This window comes from Salvelinus sp. IW2-2015, linkage group LG18 (genome assembly GCF_002910315.2).
Source record: "Salvelinus sp. IW2-2015 linkage group LG18, ASM291031v2, whole genome shotgun sequence".
NCBI lineage: Eukaryota > Metazoa > Chordata > Actinopteri > Salmoniformes > Salmonidae > Salvelinus > Salvelinus sp. IW2-2015.
In genome coordinates, this window is record NC_036858.1 from 10,131,079 (window position 1) to 10,154,713 (window position 23,635).

Sequence of the window (23,635 nt, forward strand, 5' to 3'; positions counted from 1 at the left end):
TATTTCAGCTCATGAAACATGGGACCAAACACTTACATTTCTTTAAATGGACAATTCTGTAAACTGTCTTATGCACGTTGACCCAATACCTGTTAACAAACGCACCTGCTAGAGATGACGTGCAGGAGCTTGCAGGGATTTGTAGTTTTGTGTGATGTCTACTTTGATGCTAATTAGCAMTTTTGAATCAGAGAGTAAATAGGGCCAAATATATTGAGATTAACATGTTTATCAAAACGTCACACCAGGGTAAGCCTACACAAAACACAGTCCTTATTTTAAGTGTTTCTAAAAATGCAAAGGCATGCCAGAGGGTCTCATAGAGAACAGCAACATGCAGGAAAAAAACTGTCAACAGTATCATCAGGCGTACGTATATGTGTGTTCGCACATGTGTGTCTGTGTGAGTGGTTGGGGAGAGGTTTCCTTCTAAAGTCTGAAAATGAATCACTTTTTCCAGATACTAGCTAATCAATATTAGTAACATTATTATTTATTCATAACAATTATTCACAAAACAGACTGCTGTGATACTTTGGTCCTATTAGGTGTTGTGTGAGTAGAGTTAAGAGTAAGGCTTGGAACCATCATTTCCTGGAATGATTATAAAATCTAAGCACATAATATATTAGAGCACACACAATATATGCTGCAATTAATCAGTTTCACCATTATGTTGCGCATATTCAGCATATGATGCATTTATAGAGAAGTTTGACTGGTCAGTTATGCATACAATATGAAAATTGCTTTGTCAAATGCATCATGCCCAATGTTGGAGTTGCATCAAAATCAAATAGGTCATCATATACACTGAGAGTACAAAATATTATAAACACCTGCTCTTTCCATGACAGACTGGCCAGGTGAAAGCTAGGATCCCTCAAAATCAGTGTAGATGAAGGGGAGGCGACAGGTTAAAGAAGGATTTGGGACAGCCTTGAGACAGACATTTGAGACATGGATTGTGTAGGTGTGCCATTCAGAGGGTGAATGGGCAAGACAAAATATTTAAGTGCCTTTAGACGGGGTATGGTAGTAGGTGCCAGGCATACTGGTTTGAGTGTGTCAAGAACTGCAACGTTGCTGTTTTTTGTTGTTGTTGCTCAACAGTTTCCCATGTGTATCAAGAATGGTCCTCCACCCAAAGGACAGCAGGCAAACTTGACAACAGTGGGAAGCATTGGAGTCAACATGGGCCAGCATCCCTGTGGAACGCTTTCGACACCATGTTGAGTCCATGCGCCAATMAATTTAGGCTGTTCTGAGGGCAAAAGGGAGTGCAACTCAATATTAAGAAGGTGTTCCTAATGGTTCATACACTCAGTGTACATGGTTTTGCATACACTTTTCTCGTCTCATGTTTAGTTATAAACATACATTTGATTTTTATACATAAAATCCCCTGGAGTGCTAGCAGCACAAATCACAACAATTTGGATGCATCTCAAATGGCACACCGTTCCTTATACAGTGCACTTCTTTTGACCAGGGCCCATAGACATCTGGTCAAAACCTAGTGCACTATATAGGGAATAGAGTGTCATTTGAATCACAACACTTTGCCTTCAGAAATAACAATTACAGACTTAGTTTACACACAGAGAAATAGTGCTGATGAGGAAGGAGGACGATGCTGGTCGATCGAGTTGCCACGGAAACACACGGTACAGCGATTACGCGGCGAGCGTTTGCGATGGCCAGATTAGGCGGAGATATAAAACCTCTCGCTCACTCCATCTTGCCGGGCCGCATCCGGGCTTCCACTCCTCGCCCACTGAGGGTCAAAGACAGAATAAAAAAAAGTGAGAGGAGTTAGAAGAGCAGGAAGGAAGAGAAAGAGGAAGAATCTGCTCATTTTGTTCCAAAACCTACTCTAACACGCCCCTGCTCTACCCTCTGTTCAAGCACTTACTGTGAGAGGCAGCTACTGCTGGGCAATGCAGCTCCACCATGGGCTTAGATGGCTATGTGCTTGTTAGAACCCAGCCTGTGGGGAGGGAAGYAAATATACATGGATTAAACAGTCAACCAACTACACAAGAATTAGGTGGTGTGAGATTGGGGACAGAACAGAATAGTGCTCTACTTACGCTCCCTGTTCTCTCAGCAGGGTCAAGAACTTGCTAACTCTGTATTCAGGATCCATCTGGAAGACACACACGTTAGCTCTCTGTGCATATGTCCATATACTGGCCTACATTGTTTACATAGCCTCCTTTCCTATAAACGTGTTGAAAAGTACAGGCCCGGGGCCAGCACAGCAAACGTTCACGCAGGGCTGTCTGTAATTGGCTGGYAAGGTGTGAGTGAGCGGCTCACAGAAACAATGTTACGTAACAWTGCAGATATGTGGTAGCATTCAACTATGGTCATCTTCTCCATTTATGATGGAGATATAGACTCAGTGGACAGTTTATTAGGTACACCACCCTGTTCACAAACATTTTTCACGTGGCTGTGACTTGCTATATAAAGCAGGCAGACAGGAATCGAGGCATTCAGTTTTGCCCATACAGTTATAAATGGGCCAAACGAGTGACCTAATCGACTGAGCGTGGTATTATCGTCAGTGCCAGCCACGCCAGATCCAGTATTTCAGAAACGGTCGGCCGCCTGGGCTTTTCACGCACGACAGTGTCTAGGGTTTACCGAGAATGGTGCGACAAACAAAACAKATCCAGTCAGCGGCAGTCCTGTGGGTGTGCGTGTGTGTAACCTTTATTAAACTAGGCAAGCCAGTTAAGAACAAATTCTTATTTAAAATGACGGCCTACCACGGCCAAACCCGGACGACGCTGGGCCAATTGTGCGCCGCCCTATGGGACTCCCAATCACGGCCGGATGTGATACAGCATAGATTGTAGTGACGCCTCTTGCACTGAGATGCAGTGCCTTAGACCCCTGCGCCACTCGGGAGGGTGAAAACAGCTCATTGATGAAAGAGGTCGAAGGAGAATGGCAAGAATCGTGCAAGCTAACAGGCGGGCCACAAACAGGCAAATAACGGTGCAGTAGTGGTGTGCAGAACGGCATCTCYGAACTCACAACTCGTCGGTCCTTGTCACGGATGGGCTATTGCAGCAMACGACCACACCGGGTTCCAATCCTGTCAGCTAAAAACAGTGGGTACGCGATCACCAACACTTGACAATTGAAGAGTGGCGAAACATCCCCTGGAATCCCAGTTCCTGCTACGTCATGCTGATGGCAGAGTCATGATTTGGCGTAATCCTGCCTGGTGTCAACGGTACAGGCTGGTGGAAGTGGTGTAATGGTGTGGGGAATGTTTTCCTGGCACACGTTAGGTCCCTTATTACTAACTGAGCAACGTTTCCATACAACAAAGAATTCAGGCTGTTCTGGAAGGGGGTACGACCCGGTACTAGATGGGTGTACCTAATAAACAGGCCACTGAGTGTATATGATTGATTTGGACTGAACACGATTAACTGTGTTACATAAAAGATGTGGAATTTCAGACATGACCACGAGTTCATGCTTTTCTATTGAGGAAGCAGGATTTGAAGATGTGTGTGTATCGTGTGTGTGTTTGTGTCACGTCGGCGGAGCAGGGCGTCTGTGCGCAGCATGTCTCGGCAGACACTCGTTCATACTTCTCCTGGATGGAGGGAGGGAGCTGTGCGTGTGTGTCGGTGTGCCAACTCAACATGGCTGCATTAGTGCATACCACAGCAATTAGGCTACACGGCATTCAGCAGCCACATGGACAAGCGACCAGAGACCATACAATCAAGCACACCACAGCCACATACCGTAAACTACACATACAGTAGTAACACTTGCATTYGATTTTTACATCCTGGTCCTTGGGAACCACATCATGATTCAACCAATTCAACTCATCTTCCAGCCCTTGATTAGTTGAATCGGGTGTGTTAGCGCTGGGCAATAACAAAAACATGCACCCCTCTATGGGGTTGTTTCTGGACGGGGCCTAAGAGAGTAACAACCCTCACAACAGTAGATAAGACGTTTCCAAGGTGCGATGTGGTCTTTATGTGGGGTATCCCTCCACTAGTCAGAGCATGTGAACACATAAGACAGGGAGGTATGCGGAGAATGATCGGGAACTATAGCGATGACATTTTTGGGGCTCACCACAAAAATCACTGTTGAATCCAAACTGGTTTTAATGAAAGGTCGTAATTAACAGCAGGTTGTTTTGACTGAAACCAGATGAGATTCCATCTGTGACTCCATAGACTGTGGTTGTCTRGGCCYGGGTTCTCCAACTCACACTCTGGGAGAGCTAAAGGGTGMGTGTAGGCTTTTGTTCCAGCCCAGCAGTAACACATCTTAACCCGCTAATCGTGGTACAGATTGAAGAAGGCCACGGGTTAGGTGATTATTTGATGGTTAGTGCTGGGTTGGAATAAAAACGTGTCAACTAAACCGGGGCTTTGTCTCTCTCACCTGCACAGCCATCTCAATGACCATCGTCAGCTTCTTGATGCCGATCCACACCGCCTGGCTCTTCACRGCCTTGGCAATGGCTGCCCGCTCCTTCTCCTGGAAACTCCCCAGCATCTACAGCAGACACAGAAGCCGTTTAAAAACTCACGCAACAAATCCATCACTACTTATCACAACTTTAAAACCGGAGAGCGAGGAACATCCATTTCCATGTGTGTGTGTGTGTGAGAGAGAGTGTGTGTGTGTGCCTACCTCCAGGGCTTCAACCAGCTGCTCTCCTCTAGAGATGTTGGGGATGTGGATGGTGGTACTGAAGGCATCCAGCATCTCCATCTCCTGCAGCACGTCCTTCCTGCTGGTGGTGCCAATGATCAGCAGCTTACGGCCCTGTGTGTGGGACACACACACACACACACACACACACACGATGGAGAAGGAAATTAAGCTCAGTGCCAGACAGGGCATCCTGTACCATATCATGTACAGAAGTGTATCAAACACATTTCAAAACGGCGTGCTTCACATCATCAACATCAATGGGTATAGGGACATTTGTCTGGAATGGTGGGGTCCCTACTGCCTAATATGAGCCTTGTGGATTTTTAATCAACCTTTTGCATTTTTATCAAGCTTGATTCTGGTCAGTCTGTCAGTCTCTCCACGGTCAACCACCTCTACATAGCTGCTTAAGTCTAGGTGACTCTGAATCAGGAAAGATGCTTGTTTCTTTCCCCAGAGGCCCTAGTCGCTCGTTCGGGGCCAGAGGAGTGGAGGATTATGGGCTGGCCCCCCCCATTGTGCGGAGGGGGTGTGCCCATGCATGCAGATGAGGTACCACACAGGCGGCAGTGCTGCCAGGTCGTCCCCCCACCCCCCCGGCTCTCTCACAGAGCCCATTCTCTTCTGTTGTCCCCCCCCCCCCCGAGGCAGGCCTCCCCTGGCCTCACCCGGGCCGGGCACCCCGCTGGGCCTGGAGCTTCACAAGCCTGGAGAAGCAGCCCCGGTTCCCATTCACACCCAGCACAACAGCCTGCCTGGACCAATACATTATCATACTCATTGACAAACGTTCACAGCTGAACGTAGCCTGGGCCTACAGCCTTAAATGTGGTAGTGGCTTACATTCAGGAGATATAGCTCATGTGCACAGAAACACAAGGGTAAAGATGTATACTGTCCCACAACTAGGATATACTTTGATTCACTCTGCATGGAAATGACTTGCATTACTGGGGGCATCAGTACGATCTGCTGACATCTGTCTGCCACTGGCAAAATAACCACTAGAGCATACACAGAAACATTTAAATGCTATGACTAAACACACACACTCTCTCACACACACACACAAACACATATTCAAGTAAGTGCCAAAGTTCACAGAATACTGACTTTGGGGGGGGGTTTCTTGAGGAGAACCAGCAGAGCTTGAAGGACCAGGTTTGAGAAACGAGGGCCAATCGGGACATAGTCTGAGAACAAGGACACCAAAGCACAAAGAGAAAACGAGAATTTCTAATAAATTTTCCGACCTCATGATTCAATGATCTGTGGACCTTTACCATCAAAGTGATGCTTGGGTGGAAAATATAAGAGCATGGTTTTCCAACACATGGTTCTTTAAGAAGGTCTGTATCTTAAGCACACTGCCCAGTGTTTACTGTATGTTACAACCCTGAACTTAAAAGGATACTTAAAAAACCACAACGCAAGCAGGCCCTTACCCAYCAAGCGTTCAATGTCGTCCACCACTACACAGCTCAGCTGGGACTTGTAGGCATCTTCAAATACCTGGAACAAAGAGGGTTAAGGGTGGTCAAGACACAGGTACTGACACAGGTGTGTATGTGTGTGTGTAACCCTTTCCTCACCTTCTTGATGGCCTGGCACTTAGCGATTTCGGAGTGACCGATCATCTTGTCAGGAGAACAGATCTTTATAAAGGGAAACTGGGATTCCTCTGCGATCTTAGCAGCTAGGGCCGTCTTTCCACTGTTGGGGGGACCTAGGAGAGAGAGAGCATAGCATACTATATTTACACCGCAATCCTGTATATTGAACCAAAGGACATCTTAATGATAATATGATTATTTGAATAAATATTTGCATTTATCAGTATGCTTAAATATATCTTTCAGCTCTTATAATGCCAAACGCTGGAAAATGTCTTTCTTTTACCATCTTCATGCTGGTGTCCCTTTTAGCAGTAAAGGGGTAAAACAAATACTATAGATTACTATACTAGAGATATGTTACATTGTTCTATAGTATATTCTATAGATATGTTACAATGTTCTATAGTTATATTCTATAGAGTATACTATAGATGTGTTACAATGTTCTATAGTATATTCATATAGATGGATATGTTACAATGTTCTATAGTAAATATTCTATAGATGTGTTAACAATGTTCTATAGTATATTCTATAGATCTGTTACAATGTTCTATAGTATATTCTATAGATCTGTTACAATGTTCTATAGTATAATTCTCATAGATCTGTATTACAAGTTCTATAGTATATTCTATAGAATATTACTATAGAACATTGTACCAGTTGGTGTCATTGCTTTTCTTACTAGCACTGACTTTGCTCAGAGCTGCTTTGCTGAGGGAAATTTGACATACTATGACTGTGAGATGCTCCCGAGTGGCGCCGTGGTCTAAGGTGTCACTACAGARCCTGGTTCGATCTCGGGCTGRATCACAACCGGACGTGATRGGGAGTCCCATAGGGCGGTGCACAATTGGCTACGCGTCATCCGGGTTAGGGGAGGGTTTTCCCGGGGTAGGCCGTCTTTGTAAATAAGAATTTGCTCTTAACTGAATTGCCTAGTTAAATAAAGTTTAAATAAAATGTGCTTGTCGTACCTAGCTACCTTAAGATAAATGCACCAACTGTAAGTCGATCTGGATAAAATTGTCTGCTAACTGATTCAAATGTAAAAGTGTGTGTGTGTGTGTGTGTGTGTGTGTGTGTGTGTGTGTGTGTGTGTGTTACCTTCCAGGAGCACAGACACCAGCGGTGTGCGGTCGCTGTTCTTAGTCTGCTGCACCAGCAGCTCCCCATCATCCAGCACAGCAGTCACCGGGTCACCCCACTTTATGATGCCATTCATGATGTAGCTGGCATAGTCCTCCGAGTTGGTACCAAAAGCCTGGCCATTGGAGAGACAGAGAGAGAGAGACAGAGACAGAGTCAGATCCACTAAACCAGGGTTCCCAAATAGGCAGCCCCGCTGGCCAACTTCAGCCAGCGGGTGATTTTATTTGGCCCCCCAAGTTTTTTTGCAAAAATATTCGTTCTTGAATATAAAGACTGTATAATTACCAGGAAATGAGCTCAAASTGATTTTAATGAAGGAAATCTGTTCCCAAGTATTCCCACGCATAAATAGAGAGGCATATGTGATCGCTTCCAAATGCAATCAAGGTTAGAAAAGATTCTGTTTTTGTCAAATACTATATCTGTTTGGGGTTACTGCGGTCAATTTGCAGTGTACAAATTATTTATAACTATGTTCCGGCCAACCGACCATGCGCTCAAAGAAATCGGCCCACGGCTGAATGTAATTGGGGACCCTTGCACTTAACCATCCATAGCCTGAAAGGGTCCCTTATTAAAATCACTTCTGAAAAAAATCTCAAAATTATAAAAAATTAAAAAATCTAATTCCCTGCGTATAGTGGACACTGCCATCAACTACAAGTGGATGATGACATTTTTGTAAGTCCAACTGTTGGAGGAGGACTTTTGGATGTAGGCAATGGTAAAGAGAGAGGGCTGGAGAAAGGTAAAGTGATGGAGGACGGAAGGGGTCTACTCACAGGTTTGATGTCGTTGTCCAGCGAGCCCAGGAAGTCGTCTCTGTGGACCTGCAGATTCACTGCCTTCTCCAGGTCCACCTCCACGGTGGCACTGGCCTGCAGGGGGACAGAGGGACATGTTCTAGGAATGGTCCAATACAGACGGTTAATAGATGTTCAACTAACTATCAACAAACTGTTCGACTAACTTTAACGCTAAACCCTGACACTAGATGTATTAAATGGCACTGTGATATCGAGTGTAGACAAAATGTTCAAGCTACTCATTGATAGTATCTACCTTTATTTAGTCCTGTAATGATGACAAGGTAATAGTGACTTTTAGGTCTTACTGATTTAACACACACACACGGCCAGWTTAAGCGAGGTGCTAGTCTGTTAAGTGGTCTGCCCCCCCACCACACTCCTGGACCATATTAGAGGGTGATGACATGGACAGACAAGGGCTTACACAGGTGGAATGGCTGGAGTGCTCCCTCCCCTCTGTCRCTCTCTCTGTCCTTATCACTCGTTTTCTCCCTCCCTCCCTCCCCCTCCCAGACGAAAGTTGTCTGACCTTTCCGCTCTGAGGGAGCACTTTGTCTCATGACTGATTGTGAAATACCTACGAGACCTACAGCTCATTAACGCATAAAGATTGTCAGTTGTAGAGTTAATGTTAAGGAGAAGAGAAAAACGCCCTCCATCTTGGCCAGGGCTGCRCAACCCTCTTTCTGGAGATCTAACGTCCTGTAGGTTTTCAGTCTAACCCTAACTTAACATACCTGAAATGGCTACTTAAGGTCTTGTCGAGCAGCTAATAACTAGAACCAGGTGTGCCAAATCAGGGTTGGACTGAAAAACCTTCAGGATGTTAGCTCTCCAACCAAGAGGGTTGATCTAGGCTAATGAAAATGGCCGCCTGTGTGTGATAGTGACCTTGATGTGTCGGTTCATGGCAGTGGACTGGGCAGCTCTGACCAGCCCCTCCAGCTCGGCTCCGCTYTAGTTCTTTGTCTCGGCGGCCAYCTCGCTGACGTCCACGTCGCTGCCCAGCAGGTTGAACTGACGCATTTTAGCCGTGTGGATYTTGAGGATCTGGACACGCCCCTTCTCATCAGGCAAACCTGGGGGAGGAAGCGTGAAGGGAAACGTCTCGTATATATCTGTGTGTTTTTTTTACCGTGTAACTGCATACTGTACAAGAGATGGAAATGGAACAGTAGAAATGTCTTGGTGTTGGTTTGTTGTCGGGTAAAAAAGGTACAACATCTACGAATAACAGTGTCTTTCTCAGAAGAAAAAAAACTACCTGAAAACAAACTAAAACCGGAATACAGTAAACTGACAAAAATTACGCAAGGTCTTTGGTTAGGTTGGATGCTTTGTGGTGTACTAGGTTGTGCTTTCTTACCGATCTCCATTTTGACTTCCAACCTGCCTGGTCTCAACAAGGCCTCATCTATCAGGTCCGGCCTGTTGGTCATTCCTTAGAGGCACAGATGGAGAGATAGAGGGAGAGATAGAGGGAGAGATAGAGGGAGGGAGGGAGGGAGAGATAGAGGGAGAGATAGAGAGAGAGATAGAGGGAGAGATAGAGGGAGAAGGAGGATGAGATAGAAGAAGAGGGAGGGCAAGAAAGCATAGCTCAGATAATCCCGCTCATCTTCTCAGACCACAACTCAATCGGTCAGTCAAGCAGACTGTGACCCTACTACATACTATTTTAGAAAGTACTGTTTAGTAAAAACGTATGCAGTAAGCAACAAATATCAACATACTACTCAACCATACTGAAAAGGCGCCATCTWATGCGCAATCGCGCTTCTTGCGCGCCATTCATTCATTTTTGCAGTGTCCCTTATTCTGTCRCCTATTGATTAATTGATCTTATAAACTGGTTGGTTCGAGTCCAGAATGCTTATTGGTTGACAGCCGTGGTACAGTATATCAGACCATATACCACAGGTATGACAAAACATTTAGTTTTATAGCTCCAATTACGTTGGTAACCAGTTTAAAATCGCAATAAGGCACCTCYGGGGTGTGTGGTATACGGCCAACATACCACAGCTATGGGATGTATCCAGGCACTCTGCGTTGCGTTGTGCGTAAGAACAGCCCTTAGCCATGGTATTTTGGCCATATACCACACCCCCTTAGGCATTATTGCTTAATTATACTAAACAAAAGATAAATAACTTTGATTTTTCAAAAAGAATCCAATCTGTAAGTGGTTGGACTTATTGCAACTGTTACAGAGATGTTTGTTCCAGTTTAGATGGTTTAGGTAGTCCTGTTCGACAAGCTCTTCACCATAGCAGTCGTTCTGAATGCAGGTTGAATGCAGGTTGTCGGTGATTCAAATTGTTGAATATCCTCCCTCTGGCTGGATTCCAATTGGAATTACAAATCACTTCACTAGCCAGCATATTGTGACTTGCAGATCTGATATGCCCCATGAGCCAGGATCATCAGATCACAGTGTAAGACTTCAGTGTTTTGTTAGACTTCAGTGCGGCTATTGGCTTTATCGATCATAGTAGCTGCTGGAAAAACGTGTGTTATGGCTTTACACCCCCTGCTATATTGTGGATAAAGAGTTACCCATCTAACAGAACACAGAGGGTGTTCTTTAATGGAAGCATCTCCAACATAATCCAGGTAGAATCAGGAATTCCCCAGGGCAGCTGTCTAGGCCCCTTACTTTTTCAATCTTTACTAACGAGTAAAGCCAGTGWGTCTATGTATGCAGATGACTCAACACTATACATGTCAGCTACTACAGCGATTGAAATGACTGCAACACTTAAAGAGATGCAGTTAGTTTCAGAGTGGGTGGCAAAGAATAAGTTAGTCCTAAATATTTCTAAAACTAAAATAATTGTATTTGGGACAAATCATTCACTAAACCCTAAACCTCAACTAAATATTGTAATAAATCATGTGGAAATTGAGAAYGTTGAGGTGACTAAACTGCTTGGAGTAACCCTGGATAGTAAACTGTCATAGTCAAAACATATTGATAAAAACAGTCACTAAGATGGGGAGAAGTKTGTCCATAACAAAGCGCTMCTCTACCTTCTTATCAGCACTATCAACAAGACAGGTCCTACAGTCCCTAGTTTTGTCACACCTGGACTACTGTTCAGTTGTGTGGTCAGGTGCCACAAAAAGGGAAAATTGCAAATGGCTCAGAACAGGGCAGCACGGCTGGCCCTTGGATTTACACAGACAGCTAACATGAATAATATGAATGTCAATCTCTCCTGGCTCAAAGTGGAGGAGAGATTGACTTCATCACTACTTGTATTTATGAGAGGTATTGACATGTTGAATGTCACCAATGCATACCCTACAAGACATGCCACAAGAGGTCTCTTAACAGTCTCCATGTCCAGAACAGACTATGGGAGGTGCACAGTAGTACATAGAGCCATGACTACATGGAACTCCACATCAAGTAACTGATGAAAGCAGTAAAATTGTATAAAAAAAGATAAAAATMACACCTTATGGAACAGCGGGGACTGTGAAGCAACACAAACATAGGCAGACACATGCGTCCACACACACACAATAACATATGCACTATACACACACATACACATGGATTTTGTATTGTAGATATGTGGTAGTGGTGGAGTAGGGGGCCTAGGGCACACAGTGTGTTGTGAAATCTGAGAACGTATTGTAAATCAAATTGTATAACTGCCGTAAATTTGCTAGACCACAGGAAGAGTAGRTCCTGCTTTGGCAATGGGGATCCATAAAAATACAAATGTTGGGGYAAAACTAGGCCATAACTAAAGGCCTTATGAAACGTCTAATATATGGTCATAAATGTTTTARTTTTAATTCAAACACATTCACTTGAAGGTTTCAGGACTATAAGTTTTTGACTGCAAAAACCATGCCTCTGTCACTAACACACACATTCATGGGTCGGTATCTCTAACATTCACTTGAAAGGCATGGTGGGAAATATGTAAATGAGGCTCTACACCCTATAATGTCAAAACACCCCAAAATATTACTTTAACASAACTAAGTTTTCTTTTAAAGCTGCATTATGTAACTTTTTGGGCGACCTGACAAAATTCACATAGAAATGTGTATTATAGCTTTGTCATTCTCATTGAAAGCAAGTCTAATAAGTGGTTGATCTGTTCTATGTGCGCTATTTCTACGTTTCCCATTTTAAAGTTTCGTTTTTGGGTCTTTTACTTTCAGGTTTGTACACCAGTTTCAAACAGCTGAAAATACAATATTTCTGGTTATGGATAATATATAGCAGTTAAGATGGTACAATGATTCTCTACACTATTGCTTGTTTTGGTACAAAAACTGAAATTTGCTGTGAACTATTAGAATTTTTGCAACAAGGAAATGGCGAAGAAATTTCTGCATAGTGCATCTTTAAGTCGGAATTTGCAACACCCACAGTGTTAGTGATCCAACACTCTTAGGGTGTTAGTTTGTCAACACTTTGAAAAGTGCTGGTTTAACACTATTTCAGTGGGTCACATACACACACTAAGAAAGTGTTAAATTTAACTGCGTGCGTGCGTACGCACGTGCGTGCGTGCATGTACATTTGCGTACACTACTGGTCAAAAGTTTTTGAACATATGGAATCATGTAGTAAGCAAAAAAAGTGTTTAAAAAAATCTACATTTATTTTATATTTGAGATTCTTCAAATAGCCACCCTTTGCCTTGATGACAGCTTTGCACACTCTTGCATTCTCTCAACCAGCATCACCTGGAATGCTTTTCCAACAGTCTTGAAGGAGTTCCCACATGCTGAGCACTTGTTGGCTCAAGTTCAATTTGGTTGAGGTCAGGTGATTGTGAAGGCCAGGTCTTCTGATGCAGCACTCCATCACTCTCCTTCTTGGTCAAATAGCCCTTACACAGCCTGGAGGTGTGTTGGGTCATTGTCCTGTCGAAAAACAAATGATAGTCCCACTAAGCCCAAACCAGATGGGATGGTGTATCACTGCAGAATGCTGTGGTAGCCATGCTGGTTCTAAATAAATTACAAAAAAGCAGCCACACATCATAACACCTCCTCCTCCATGCTTTACGGTGGMAAATACACATGCGTTCACCCACACCGCGTCTCACAAAGACACAGCAACCAATTTGGACTCCAGACCAAAGGACAGATTTCCACCAGTCTAAAGTCCATTGCTCCTGTTTCTTGGCCCAAGCAAGTCTCTTCTTCTTATTGGTGTCCTTTAGTAGTGGTTTCTTTGCAGCAATTCGACTATGAAGGCCTGATTCACACAGTTGATGTTGAGATGTGTCTTTACTTGAACTCTGTGAAACATTTATTTGGGCTGCAATTTCTGAGGCTGGTAACTAATGAACTGCAGCAGAGGTAACTTGGTCTTCCATTCCTATGACAGTCCTCATGAGAGCCAGTTTCATCATTGCGCTTGATTGTTTTTGCAACTGCACTTGAAGAAATGTTCAAAGTTCTTGAAATGTTCTGTATTGACTGACCTTCATGTCTTAAAGTAATGATGGACTGTTGTTTCTCTTTGCTTATTTGAGCGGTTCTTGCCCTAATATGGACTTGGTATTTGACCAAATAGGCCTAATATGGACTTTGGTATTTTACCAAATAGGGCTATCTTCTGTATACCACCCCTACCTTGCCACAACACAACTGACTGGCTCAAACGCATTAAGAAGGAAATAAATTCCATAAATTAACTTTAAACAAGTCACACCTGTTAATTGAAATGTATTCCAGGTGACTACCTCATGATTCTGGTTGAGAGAATGGCAAGAGTGTGCAAAGCTGTCATCAAGGCAAYGGGTYGCTATTTGAAGAATCTCAAATAAAATATATTTTGATTTGTTTAACACTTTTTGGTTACTACATGATTCCATATATGTTATTTCATAGTTTTGKTGTCTTCACTATTATTCTACAATGTAGAAAATATWAAAAATAAAGAAAAACCCTGGAATGAGTAGGTGTGTCCCAACTTTTGACTGATACTGTATGTGTGTATGTGTTTCTGTGCGTACGTATGAAAATGCGCATGTATGTGTGGTTTACCTATAACCAGGATGTTGTTGAGCTGCTCTACTCCGTCTATCTTGGAGAGCAGCTGGTTGACCACCGTGTCGTGGACACCTGTGCTGCCCGCCATGCTGCCACGTTGCTTACAGATGGCGTCGATCTCATCAAAGATGATGATGTGCAGCCCACTGTTGGCGCCCAGCTGTYGAAGGAGAGAGATAGGAGTGAATGAAGCAGGAGGAAGGATGCTGTGGTCACACAGTCAATGTAGTGCTAACTTAGGAGAGTATGTAGAATGTCTACCACTGGCAGCCATGGCTGTTCTGGGCTAAATTCTCCTTGGTGTGACAAGAGTGAAATCTAAAACCTTTCAAAGCCTCCTCATCCTCCCTCTGCTCTGCCATGGGGGGACAGAGTCTGCACAAACAGAGAAAGATAAAGAGAGAAAGAGAGAGTTTGTGTGAGGGAGAGACCGAGAGAGYCCGAGAGAATGCGCGAGAGAGAAAAAGAGAGAGCGAGGTGAGAGAGACTGAAAGCAAGAGATAGAGAGAGCGGGGTGGGGGGTTATCGGTCCATCTCTGGCCCTGTCAGTCTCCAGACGTAGCATTTAAAGCAGGTGTGGAGCTGGGCTTATTGTGGGCTAGGTGAGAGAGGGGGACAGAGAGGGGGGCAGAGATAACCCGGCAACTCATTAGGTGGTGAGGAGTGAGGCCGTCACTGTCACACCGGCGTCACCATGGGGGCTCAATACACAACTGTCCCCCAGTATGGAGAAACCCACTGACTTTTCCACCGTTATTATTACTAATATGCCTCCTTAAAGGGCAAATCAATCTTCTGCAGGAGAAATTAGCTTCTCTGTGAGGATTTGTGTGATGCTTATCTGTGTTTCGTGGAGTAGGCTGCATATTGGCCTCAGGATAAGGAATCCATTTAGTATAACATCTATTTGATTGACTTGTTATCAGGTATGTTGTGCTTGATAACCACATGAGTAATTGCATTGAAGGTACTGGGTGTATTTAATAACATACACAATTGATTTACTGGTGTGTGTGTGTGTGTGTGTGTGTGTGGTGTTGTGGTGTGGTGTGTGTGTGTGTGTTGTGTGTGTTGTGTGTGGTGTGTGTGTGTTGTGTGTGTGTGTGTGTGTGTGTGTGTGTGTGTGTGTGTGGTGTGTGTGTACGCATCTTACTGAGTTTTTATCTATGTCACATAGTGTTTATGATTTTTTTTTCCCGCCCACCCTCTTCTGCTCGTCCTCTGCGTCGGCGAACAGCTTCCTGATGTTTGCCTCGGACTCTCCACGTACTTATTGGGATCTCAGGCCGTTGACCACCTTGGGCTCGCGGGCGTTCAGCATCTTCCCATCTGCCTGGCCATCAGAGTCTTACCAAGCCAGGAGGCCCGAACAACAGGATGCCCTTCACGTGCTTACAGCCTGCCAGGGAGGGACACCGACAAAACGTTAATAGAAACACATCAGAGTCGGTGTGAACGGTTTGTGTGCGTCACAATCGTATCAGACTTGTGGTAAATGGTTTGTGTGCGTCACAATCGTATCAGACTTGGTGCGAATGGTTTGTGTGCGTCACAATCGTATCAGACTTGGTGCGAATGGTTTGTGTGCGTCACAATCGTATCAGACTGGTGTGATGGTTTGTGTGCGTCACAAAGTATTAGACTTGGTGTGAATGGTTTGTGTGCGTCACAATCGTATTAGACTTGGTGTGAATGGTTGTGTGGCGTCACAATAGTATTAGACTTGGTTGAATGGTTTGTGTGTGTCAACAATCGTATCAGACTTGGTGTGAATGGTTGTGTGCGTCACAATAGTATAGACTTGTGTGAATGTTGTGTGCGTCACAATCGGTATCAGACTTGGTGTGAATGGTTTGTGTGCGTCACAATCGTATTAGACTTGGTGTGAATGGTTTGTGTGCGTCACAATCGTATTAGACTTTGGTGTGAATGGTTTGTGTGGGTCACAATCGTATTAGACTTGGTGTGAATGGTTTGTGTGCGTCACAATCGTATTAGACTTGGTGTGAATGGTTTGTGTGCGTAACAATCGTATTAGACTTGGTGTGAATGGTTTGTGTGTGTCACAATCGTATCAGACTTGGTGTGAATGGTTTGTGTGCGTCACAATCGTATCAGACTTTGGTGTGAATGGTTTGTGTGCGTCACAATCGTATCAGAGTCGGTATGAATGGTTTGTGTGCGTCACAATAGTATCAAGAGTCGGTGTGAATGGTTTGTGTGCGTCACAATCGTATCAGACTCGGTGTGAATGGTTTGTGTGCGTCACAATAGTATTAGACTTGGTGTGAATGGTTTGTGTGCGTCACAATCGTATCAGACTTGGTGTGAATGGTTTGTGTGCGTCACAATCGTATCAGAGTCGGTGTGAATGGTTTGTGTGCGTCACAATCGTATCAGACTTGGTGTGAATGGTTTGTGTGCGTCACAATAGTATCAGAGTCCGGTGTGAATGGTTTTGTGTGCATCAAATCGTATCAGACTTGGTGTGAATGTTTGTGTGCGTCACAATAGTATCAGAGTCGGTGTGAATGGTTTGTGTGCGTCACAATCGTATTAGACTTGGTGTGAATGTTTGTGTGCGTCACAATCGTATCAGAGTCGGTGTGAATGGTTTGTGTGCGTCACAATCGTATCAGACTTGGTGTGAATGGTTTGTGTGCGTCACAATAGTATCAGAGTCGGTGTGAATGGTTTGTGTGCGTCACAATCGTATTAGACTTGGTGTGAATGTTTGTGTGCGTCACAATCGTATCAGACTTGGTGTAATGGTTTGTGTGTCACAATAGTATCAGAGTCGGTGTGAATGGTTTGTGTGCGTCAAAATCGTTTAGACTTGGTGTGAATGGTTTGTGTGCGTCAAAATCGTATTAGACTTGGTGTGAATGGTTTGTGTGCGTCACATCGTATCAGACTTGGTGTGAATGGTTTGTGTGCGTCACAATCGTATCAGACTTGGTGTGAATGGTTTGTGTGCGTCACAATCGTATCAGACTTGGTGTGAATGGTTTGTGTGCGTCACAATCGTATCAGACTTGGTGTGAATGGTTTGTGTGCGTCACAATCGTATCAGACTTGGTGTGAATGGTTTGTGTGCGTCACAATCGTAATCAGACTTGGTTTGTGTGCGCATCAATCGTATCAGACTTGGTGTGAATGGTTTGTGTGCGTCACAATCGTATCAGACTTGGTGTGAATGGTTTGTGTGCGTCACAATCGTATCAGACTTGGTGTGAATGGTTTGTGTGCGTCACAATCGTATCAGACTTGGTGTGAATGGTTTGTGTGCGTCACAATCGTATCAGAGTCGGTGGGAAAAGTCCTTAGGCTCTTTAGCACTCTATGCTTCCATTGGCTGTTTCTCCAATGCACTGTGTTTGAGGTGACTTTTGCCTTAAAGTCATTGTCCGATCTCATCCCTGATTCATATGTCACATCCAGATATGAAACATTCCAAGGTATTTAAAGTTCACAAGTTCAATTTGTGAGAATGAGCAGGAAAAAACAGATGAATCGGCTAGATTTACTGTATTTAATGCTTGATTCATCACTACAAGTTGACTCTGTGGTGTGTTTCTTATAAAGATCAAGTCTTGTGATTAGACCAAACCAATTTGGAGCAGTTTTGGGTCTAGACTGAAACCCAGACTGCATTGGTCCTAGTAGCTTTTTTGCACCTGTTTAGTGACATTTGCTCCCGACTCATCGAGGGGCCAGAGATAAACATCGCCCCTGTCATTTATACGTGCTGAAGGGGAGACAGACAGGGGTAGTGAGGAGAGGCTCCAGGTAAAGCATTATAGTGTGTGTGTGTGTGTTCCATTGCTTTCTTCTGACTTTTGCGGGAGTGTGAGGAGACATGGAGAGAGTGAGAGCCCCCCCACCCACACACACAACACACACACACACACACACACACACACACACAACACAACCTCCCCTATGATCATCTCTCTCAGCACTCTGCGCTCCCCGACACTCCCCAATTACACCCTCACCTTTAGACTCTCCTCTATCAGGGCTCGCCATCTCATTAGACCAGCCAGCTGGCCACAGCCAGGGGCCAACTCCTGCACCCCATAGCACCCAGCCGCCCTGCTTAAGGTCATCTCTCGCACTCACACTGGACGCCACGAGGCTAGGACTGGGGCTCTCTCTCTCTCTGTGTGTGTTTGTGTGTGTGTGTGTGGATGACGCAGAAGAGCACCTGACTTGCTTTCACTATGAACCATCCTTTAGTGATGGGAATCAGCATCGTAATCTGAGACATGTCAAACAACTATTTACCAGTGCATGCAAGGATTATTCCGTGGGGGATGGATGCCTGCGTCATAACTGACGGACGACTGACGAATGAGAGCAGCATCTCGAGAGGACACTACATTGTCTGTCCAATGATGGAAGCCCCCTTGGGCCTAACCGAGTGAGTGAGACAATTCATTTTTCAAATAACTAGTTTACCGGTAGTCTAGTGTTCAGTAGTGTTGTCAAACAAAGAGAAAAGTCTGAAACTACATTGTCAGTCCAATAATAGTATCCCCATTCGGTCCATTTGTTTGAGACTTTGTCACAATGTGCAGTAGTATTGGTCTGAAAACCAATGCCATCAGAACACAGAGAGTCTTATTCATATCATGGTGTTTCATCCAGAGACCGATTGTGTGATTTGGTTTGGCAGGCTGTCCTGCCTCCCCCCCCTCCCCTCACAGTGGCAAATGGTTCAGTCTGTCTAACGTTAGGCTGGAACACAGGCTCACTGGGACCTTGAAAAGTGGTTAGCGGGGGGATGTGGGTAGAGAAAAATACACAGAGAGCTATAAAAAGTACAAGTAAGAGAGCGAGAAACTGAGTGTGCAAGAGAACAGGCATGTGTGGAAATAGGACTGAATACAATGGATTGAGTGAAAATCAAGAAAGAGAAACTGCTGTTGAGAAAGAAAGATCTGGAGGACGAGAAAGACCAACAGAGACAGAGAGCTGCTCACCCATCTGCTCCACGATGTCTGGAGGGAAGACTCGAGAGGCGAAGGCCCTACGGAAGATGTCAGAGAACTCCTTGTCCAGGCCACCGATGCCCATGCGTTCAAAGTTCCAGTCTGGGTTGATGATGGACTGACGAGACTCTCTGGTCTTCGCTTTCCCTTGATTTTCAGAAAGGCAAATACACAACAAAGGTTAAATACTTTGTTAACCTCAGGTTCTCATCTATTTGACGTTTGACATTTTCTTCTTTATTAGTGTTTTGTATGTGTGTAAACCTAGCACCAGRGGCAGCTCACAGATGGGGAATGGTGCAAAGCTTTTAATGTATTAACTAAATAGTRCGTCAAAGACATAATGAACAACATGTACTTTACATGCCACTGAATGAACGACACTTTCCTCTCTAGGGCCATCTCAATTTCATCACTCAAAACAACTGAAAGCAAGGGGAGGATAGTCAAACAAAAAATGTGGGCAGGGTGCCCCCTTGGGGTCGTATTGGGTTACAACAAGCACATGCCATAAACCGATAAAGTCAGTAAGGGTGGTTTAGTGAGGCAGAGTGTCACTTAGCTTAGCCTTGTAAACACATCCAATTTGGTTCATTACGCAAATATCAAGCCTAATTTGTTTACATCTTAATATCCCGGGTCTATCACGCTTTGAGCAGACCAACTTGTCAGATATACACAACCCTGATTTACAAATACCGTAATGGAGTGAGACTAAATAGATTTGCTGTAGTCACTTAATACAAGACAGCAAGCCAAGGATGACACTTACCAATGAGGGTAAGAGAGGAGCTCTCTGCCTTCTCGAAAACCACCTGGCTGTTGCCCAGCAACAAGCCAATGTCAATCTGTAAAGACCAAGGAGATAGAAGACAGTTAGGAGTGAGATGGTGGACAGAGAATTCCACACGTTTTCTATGAGAAAACTTTACTAACTAGCTAGCACCTTCGTTGTGGCTTACTTCACCATGTTGTGTACACGATAACTACTGTATAGCTAGTGTAACTATAATAAACTCAGGAAAAAAAGAAARGTCCCTTTTTCAGGACCCTGTCTTTCAAAGATAATTTGTAAKAATCCAAATAACTTCACAGATCTTCATTGTAAAGGGTTTAACACTGTTTCCCATGCTTGTTCAATGAACCATAATCAGTTAATGAACATGCACCTGTGGAACGGCCGTTAAGACACTAACAGCTTACAGARGGTAGGCAATTAAGGTCACAGTTATGAAAACTTAGGACACTAAAGAGGCCTTTCTACTGACTCTGAAAAAACCCAAAAGAAAGATGCCCAGGGTCCCTGCTCATCTGCGTGAATGTGCCTTAGGCATGCTGCAAGGAGGCATGAGGACTGCAGATGTGGCCAGGGCAATAAATTGCAATGTCCGTACTTTGAGACGTCTAAGACAGCGCTACAGGGAGACAGGACGGACAGCTGATCGCAGTGGCAGACCACGTGTAACAACACCTGCACATGATCGGTACATCCGAACATCACACCTGCGGGACAGGTACAGGATGGCAACAACAACTGCCAGAGTTACACCAGGAACACACAATCCCTCCATCAGTGCTCAGACTGTCTGTAATAGGCTGAGAGAGGTTGGACTGAGGGCTTGTAGGCCTGTTGTAAGGCATGTCCTCACCAGACATCACCGGCAACAATGTCGCCTATGGGCACAAACCCACCGTCGCTGGACCAGACAGGACTGACAAACAGTGCTCTTCACTGACGAGTCTCGTTTTTTTTTCTCACCAGGGGGGTGATGGTCTGATTCACGTTTATCGTCGAAGGAATGAGCGTTACACCGAGGCCTGTACTCTGGAGCGGGATCGATTTGGAGGTGGAGGGTCCGTCATGGTCTGGGGCGGTGTGTCACAGCATCATCGGACTGAGCTTGTTGTCATTGTCATTGCAGACATCCTCCTCCCTCATGTGGTACCCATCCTGACATGACCCTCCAGCATGACAATGCCACCAGCCATACTGCTCGTTCTGTGCGTGATTACCTGCAAGACAGGAATGTCAGTGTTCTGCCATGGCCAGCGAAGAGCCCGGATCGCAATCCCATTGAGCACATCTGGGACCTGTTAGATCGGAGGGTGAGGGCTAGGGCCATTCCCCCCAGAAATGTCCGGGAACTTGCAGGTGCCTTGGTGGAAGAGTGGGGTAACATCTCACAGCAAGAACTGGCAAATCTGGTGCTGTCCATGAGGAGGAGATGCACTGCATTACTTAATGCAGCTGGTGGCCACACCAGATACTGACTGTTACTTTTGATTTTGACCCCCCCCCTTTGTTCAGGGACCATTATTCCATTTCTGTTAGTCACATGACTGTGGAACTTGTTCAGTTTATGTCTCAGTTGGTGAATCTTGTTATGCTCATACAAATATTTACACATGTTAAGTTTGCTGAAAATAAACGCAGTTGACAGTGAGAGGACGTTTCTTTTTTTGCTGAGTTTCTAAGTAGTTATGATTAGTTATAGTGTATGAATAGTCCTATGTAATGTAACATGGAATGGTGCTAATCTGATTAATAAAGGTCATGAGAGTGTTGATGCTGGAGGTACATGTACATTGTGCTTCTTCCCAGAGCCTGCATTTCCCTTGAGGATGCTGGGGTCCATGGCCTCGATGTCCTTTATCAGCAGGCCAAATAGCTTCTCACAGAAACTAAACACCAGCTATATAGACAGAGAGAAACAGGATGAAAAGTGGACAATATGTCATAAGAAAGTAAAGCATAACAGCATGTAAACAAATACAAACCGTAGCAAATTGTCACAACGTAAGTACACCATTCTCAAAGGTTCTTGCACGCCGTCTGAATGAGTATTTGGATAAACTAATCTATGGGGATAAACATGARTTGTTAAGGATCGCCTTGCATCAGACGATGGAAGTTGACTATTGCATGTGATACACTTTGCTCCAGAATGAAATGATTCCCCTGACATCTTACCATTAGATGCAGAAAAAGCCTTTGATAGGTTAGAATGGGAGTACCTACAGATCGCACTCGGTCATCTGGGCTTGTGTGCTAAATATATCAATCTGATTTTGTACGCCAACTCTTGTGCAATGGTGATGACCGGCACTAACTGCTCCTCCTTCTGTCCCCATCTGTAGAGCTTCTGTCCCCATCTGTAGAGCTTCTGTCCCCATCTNCTTCTGTCCCCATCTGTAGAGCTTCTGTCCCCATCTGTAGAGCTTCTGTCCCCATCTCTTCGTTGCTTCTCATTCTCTCACTTCAGCCTCTTGCCCGAGCAGTACGGCAACCCAATGCCATAGAACCAATCATCATTAATGGCTCTTCCCATTTTATCTCGCTGTATYCAGATGATGTCCTCTTGTTTTAAACAACATTTTTATTTAGTACATTTAGTAGCTTCTCGGGATAGAAAACGAACTGGCAAAAGTCTGGACTGTTGTCCCTTAACAAATCTAATGACTCTGTAATAGCTGGTATACCTTATGTTGAWGACCTTAGATATCTGGGCATTGATATTTACAAGAGTCTGGAAGTGATTGTGACAAAGACATATACTTCCTTTCTAAACAAGGTTGAATGTGATTGAAAGAGACGACTCAGTCCTCATTAGCTTCCCAGTCTTGCGTTTCTGTAATTAAAGTGAATGTGTTGCCCCGTATGTATGAACTTTATTATCTCTATGATTCCTCTGTGTCTACTATCAGGATACTAGGACAGGCTTCATAGTGKAATCTTGGAATAGCAAAATACAAATAATCAAATGATCGACTTTACAAAGACCCAAACCTGCTGTTGGGTGGGGTGTTCCCGGATGTTACATTTTATCACTGGGCTTTTGTATCACGAGCAATTCCAATATAGATAGATCCTAGTKGTGACACAGCTTGGCGGTCAATTGAGGGGAAACTTGTTCTTTACGCGGTTTGTTCGTTATCCCCTTGAAACAAGCTAGATTTCATTATGGACCAATCGTTTCTAATGTTCTGTCTATACAGACATTAGCAATGAGAGACARGCTCTCATGTAATTTGGTGTATTCCCAATGGAGTAAAAAAAGTGTATTTACACTTAGAGATCTATTTGACTCTCAAGGACTAGGTGCTTTTTCAGATGTACAACAGATGTTTAATTAATCTTTAWTTTGTGTGTGTGTGMYTTTTACCACCTTTTTTGAGCTTGTCTCATCGCTGCAACTTCCCAACGYGCTTGGGAGGCGAAGGTCGAGWCATGCGTCCGCCAAAACATGACCGMCCAAACCGCGCTTAACACCRGCCCGCTTAACCCGGAAGCCAGCCGCACCAATGTGTCGGA

General features: G+C 44.4%; 1 pseudogene; it reads right to left on the minus strand.

The window, feature by feature from the left end:
* Positions 1 to 471: 471 nt before the first annotated feature.
* Positions 472 to 23,635, minus strand: part of LOC111978223 (vesicle-fusing ATPase-like) — a 47,963-nt pseudogene continuing 24,799 nt past the window's right edge.